A 5,000-nucleotide genomic window follows, 5' to 3' on the forward strand; every position below is an offset into this window, starting at 1 on the left:
CTGGGGGTGGGCAGGTGGGTGGGCACTACAGGGAATAAATGAACAGTAACGGTACTCAGCAGGAGGGCAGGAGGAGAAGGGGACGACAGAGGATGAGACGGTTGGACGGCATCACTGACTCAATGGACACGAGTTTGAGCAAACTCCAGGAGATAGTGAAGGTACAGGGAAACCTGGTGCGCTACAGTTCACAAGTTTGCAGAGTCGGGCGCGACTGAGCAACTGAACAACAAGAAGAGTAACCAGTGGAGGAGGTGCGGGCTGTGGGCCGGTCCCCACTCACCACCAGTCGCCCCGGTGTTGATTAGCCTCTCTGAGCCTCCGCCTCCCTGCCCGCAGTGATGTAGCTGCAGCACCTTCTTTCTGCAGCTTCCAAGTGGGTGCGTGGCATCTGTTCCCAGGCAGAGTGGGCTCTGGTGGTGGTATCTCCTCACCCACTGGCTCCTGGCCTGCTCTACTTACGCAGAGGAAACCGAGGCTGAACACTGCAAAGAGCCTGGGTGCTCAGATACAGCTTAGGGGGAGGCAGGCTTCTGGCCAGAGGCGACCTTGCGGGCCTCCCTCCCGGGCCCCCATGCCCCTCACAGCCCTGCAGGGCCTTGGGTGAGGGTTCTGGCCCTGCAGGGGTTCTCTCTGAGCCTCAGTCTCTTCTCTTGTGATGTGGGGACTGAAACGGCTGCATCACGCTGCCTCTCAGGGCTGTTGTGGGCCTTCTCTGAGACCGAGCCCCTGGTGCAGATGTGGAGAGGTGGGGCAGGGAGCGGGTGGGGTGCTCTGCTCCCCTTCCCCCCCCTGGGCGTACAGGTCTGAGCTCTTAGACCCTCTGGGGAGGCATGGGGGGTGAAGGTCGTCCTTTCCTCCCTGATATGCCCCTACCCCCAGGCATCTGGCCACAACTAGCCTACAGAGATGTGGCTGCGGGGGCAGGGGTCCTTCCTGGGAAAAGCCTGAGGTTCTGAGCAAAGCTAGGGGAACCCCGTCACCCCGTCTCCTTGCACCTCAACCGAAGGAGGACGCCTCAGGCACCCCCCACCTCCGTGCCCTTCCCACGCCGCCCCATCTCCCGTCCCTGCAGTTTTCCTGACACTTCCAGGGCCTCCTCCAGGCCCCAGCTCCTCAGGAAGCCTTCTCTCTCCTCCTCGGCTGACTCTCCTGGGTGTTCTTCCCCGGCTCCTTCCAGCCCAGGACTGTCCCACTGTCCTGACTGCAAGCAATTCAGGTGGGCCGGTTCCTCCAGCGCCCAGGACGGCTGGGCACAGAGCAGCACCCATCTTTCTCTCTGGCTGAGTGAACCCCTGCGGGAGTCTGCAGGGCCAGCAGAGCGAGGCCCCTTTCTCACCCAGGCGTTCGGGGCCCTCCCTGGCTGGCCGAGCCCCTGTGTAGCCCGCTCAGCGTCGCAGCACCTGAACCGGCTTCTGCTCTCAGCTCCGCCTTCACTACCATCAGTCTTCCCAGCTGAGCAGGGTTAACACCTCCTCCAGGAAGCCTACCCAGCCCCCCGACTGTCGGGCCCGTGGGTCCCCGTCATTCTCCCTCCCCCAGCCCTTGGCGCGCATCAGTGGTGTTTGGTTCAAGTCCCAGAGCCTCAGTCCTTCACCTGTGATTCTGGGACTGGTGTTTTAAAGGGACAGGTGAGCATCCAACAAATGGCGTCGTCAGGACCGCTGGGGGTGCTGGGTGGATACACAGCTTCAGGCGCCCCTGCGTGGAAGATGCGTAATGACGACAGTGGCCGTGCTGGAGACCCCTGGGCTCCCACCTGAATGGCGGTCCACCTGGGCCTGCCTGCCCATTCTGGGGAGAGGCCCGGGTCACCCCACGTGCTCAGTGCACAGCCCCTCAGAGCCTTTGTGAAGCTCCCAGGGAATAAGCATCTTTTCCTAAGTTACCTGACCCTGTCCCCTCCTGGGGCTCCCTTTCTATCCAGCCTGACCGTCACCCCAAGTGCCCACGCCCAGGGCACTGACGGGGGGTTGTGCCCGCTGCTGCCTCTCACAGCTTTTGAGTCTTTGCTGTGTGTCCAGAAACACAGGCCAAGACCCAGAGGCTCAGGGTGCCAGTAACTGCCCAGAAACTTGAGGGGGGCCCGAGCCTCTCTGACCTCTCACCAGTGTCCCAGGTGGGGGTCCATCCCGACCTCGTCTCGGTTTCTCTTGAATCCATGCTGCTGTCCCTGCGTGTCCTCTAGCCGCCCAGCTGCCTGGCAGATGCCAAGCCCACAGCCTGGCTGCCTCCCACCCTGCCACATATGGGGCCAGGGCAGCCAGGGGCCCTAGCCTTGTCCCCTTGTCCCTGGGCGTGTGACCCAAGATCCCTTGTCCTTTCTGCAGCTCCCACACCTGGAGCCAGGAGGGGCGGTGTGGAGGACAGGCCCAGCCTTCCCCACCAAGGTGCCTGGGACGCCAGCTATGGGCCTGGGACGCCAGCTATGGGCCAGTCGTCCTCAGACACTCTGCACCCACGTGGCAGTCCTGGGTTTTATAGACAAGGACGTGGGGGCCCAGAGAGGTGAGTGTCACGCCCTAGGACCCAGCGTGAAACTGACGGAGCGGGAAATCAAAGCCAGGTCCGCTGGCTCCCGGCCCAGCAGGAGTGGGATGAGAGTGGGGTGGGCGTCTCTGGACCTGGGGTCCGTGCGCAATTGTATTCTGGGTACACGCAGTAACCTGGACATGCCTCTGCCCCCGACGGGGTGACCCTCACAACCTCCCAAGGCCAAAATAGCCCTTACTGGAGGAACCACCTGCCTGTTTATTTTGCTGATTATTCTTGGTTTCATGGCATCTGCTTGAGAACATGGCCTGCTGTTTTTGGCTAGTCTGAGCATCTGCTTCTTCCATCCAGGGACGGCTGGGCCCTTACCGAGGCCCCAAGGGGGCCAGACTAGCTCTGGGTTGTCTAGAAGGTCCCAGGGGGCACCAGCTGGAATCAAGGTCCCCATCCTGGTCAGGGCTCCCTCCACCCAGCTCAGGGACAGGGTCACCTGGGGTGGCTGGGCGCTGGGCACCTCGCTCCAGCACGCCCGACTCAGCCTCACACCCCACTGTCTGAGAGCCCTTGGCTGAGGTCTTGGCCCTAATGGAAATGCAAGTTTCTCTGGGCCAGGTGGCCCCAGGCATCGCCACTCGTGGGGGTCCTGCTGCATGCCAGACAGCCCTCCCTGCCACCCTGGTTCACCCCTCACTTCATCCTGATGCTGAAAGAGGTGTAGCACCTGCCTGTCTCCCCCAGGCCAGCCTCCCTGGGGCGGTGGGACAGGATCCGTGGCTGCACCCGCCTGGCCTCTGCCTAATCCCTCGACCTGGCATACCACTTCTGCCTGCATCACCTGCTGAAGGCTCCTGGCACCCACAACACCCTCCTGGGCTCCCGACACCCCTCTACTGGGGCAGAGCCGTAACCCCACAGTTCATGGGTTGTCTCTGAGATGACCCTTTCCAGGGTCTCACGACTCCTGCCAGATGCCCCCACATTGGTTTTGCTGGCCTCATTTTGCCTGTTAGGAAGCTGAGGCACAGAGAGGTTAGGTGGCCCATCTGGGGTCACCCAGCTGGGCGTGGAGGAGCTGGGCTTTGAACTCTGCCCTGCACCTGCTGCATGCTGCTGGAGGTTCCCCAGGGCCCACTGTGCCAGGGGCTCAGAGGTCCAGGGCTCTGGCAGCTTGCCCCAGGCCACACAGCTCACTGGCAAGGTCAGGGGAACTGCGAGAAACACACGTTTCAGAGGCATCAGACCTGGCCTTGAACCTGGTGCTGGGGTCCTGGAGGGCCTCAGGCAGATCTGGTTCCAGCTTGTGGGGCTCACAGCCAGGGGCGGGGTGGGGGGAGGAGGCTAGAGAGTGACTGGTCAGGAGCAGGAGGGGCCTCAGGAGGACCTGGGGAGATAGCGTTCTGGGCGGTGGGATGAGAACAGCAGGTGCAAAGGCCTTGAGGTGGGAGCAGGCTCCTGTGCTCAGAGCACCACGGAGCGGGTGCTGAGAGCCGGCAGGCAGAGCAGGCTTGGCACCCCCAGGGTGCTTCAGGCCCCAGTGCCACCTCCTCCAGAAGGCCCTCCCGGACCACCCAGCCACCTGCACACCTTCACCTTCCACCTGCTTTCTTTCCCTCGCAGCCCTCTCATCACCCGACAGCTTCGAATTTATTTGTTTCTTGCTTTTCCCCTACTGGACTGGCAGCGCCGTGAGGGCCAGGGCCTGGGCTGTGGCTAAAGAAACCAGCGGATGATTTGAGAGCCCCGCAGGGCTCTTCAAGCCTCAGTTTCCTTATCTGTAAGATGGGCATGCACACCTCATCGCATCAGGTCACCCGCGGACAGGCTCCCAACAGGTGCTCAGGACACGTCGGTTTCCCGCCCCCACACGCCAGGCCTTGGAAACAGCAACCTCTGCTGTTCCCGAGGCTCAGAGAGGGGCGGCCACTTGTCCACGGCCACGCAGATGTGAGGGGACGGGGTGTCCTGGCGACCCTCTGGCTGAGAGTGAGTATATGTTGGCGGAAGACTATGGGGGCCGCCGGGCAGCCCCAGCCGTCCATTCGAGGGCTGTGCACGCTGCCACCAGCCCAGTCCCTTCGGTTCCCAGTGCTGCCCCGGGACGCACAGCTGCTCCTCGTCCGCCCTGCCCAGCGCCCTGGCCACCGGCCAGTTCCCAACCGGCCCTCCCCCCTCGGGACCCTGTTCCTGCTGCCTTCTCAGGGCAGGCGCAGCCGGCGAGCCAGGCGGGGGCAGTGCCAGCTGCAAGGTCTGCGCTGGGGGCAGGGCGGGCCCCGGGCCTCAGTTTCTCCGGCCCTCCAAGGGGAGGGCAGGGCCGGGCTGGGCGGGGGGCACACCCTGTGTGGAGCCTGTCCCCACAGGTCCCTCAAGCTCAGCCCTGCCCCAGCAGGGGGACTGCGGTGGCCACGGTCCCAGGGCTTGTCCAGGGCCTCTGGGGTCCCATGACCCCTTCCTTGGCCCGGCCCCTGGGGCCACCCAGACGGGGAAATCGAGGCTCCCAGTAGATGACC

The 5,000-nt window shown here is 63.5% G+C and overlaps 1 protein-coding gene across 1 annotated transcript in view; it reads right to left on the reverse strand.

The window, feature by feature from the left end:
- The window catches only part of GPR20 (G protein-coupled receptor 20), a 10,364-nt gene that overhangs the window by 4,757 nt on the left and 607 nt on the right, over positions 1–5,000 (reverse strand). The window lies entirely within an intron of this gene.

The sequence above is a fragment of the Bison bison genome, unplaced genomic scaffold (genome assembly GCF_000754665.1).
Source record: "Bison bison bison isolate TAMUID 2011002044 unplaced genomic scaffold, Bison_UMD1.0 scf7180017864036, whole genome shotgun sequence".
Taxonomy (NCBI): Eukaryota; Metazoa; Chordata; class Mammalia; order Artiodactyla; family Bovidae; genus Bison; species Bison bison.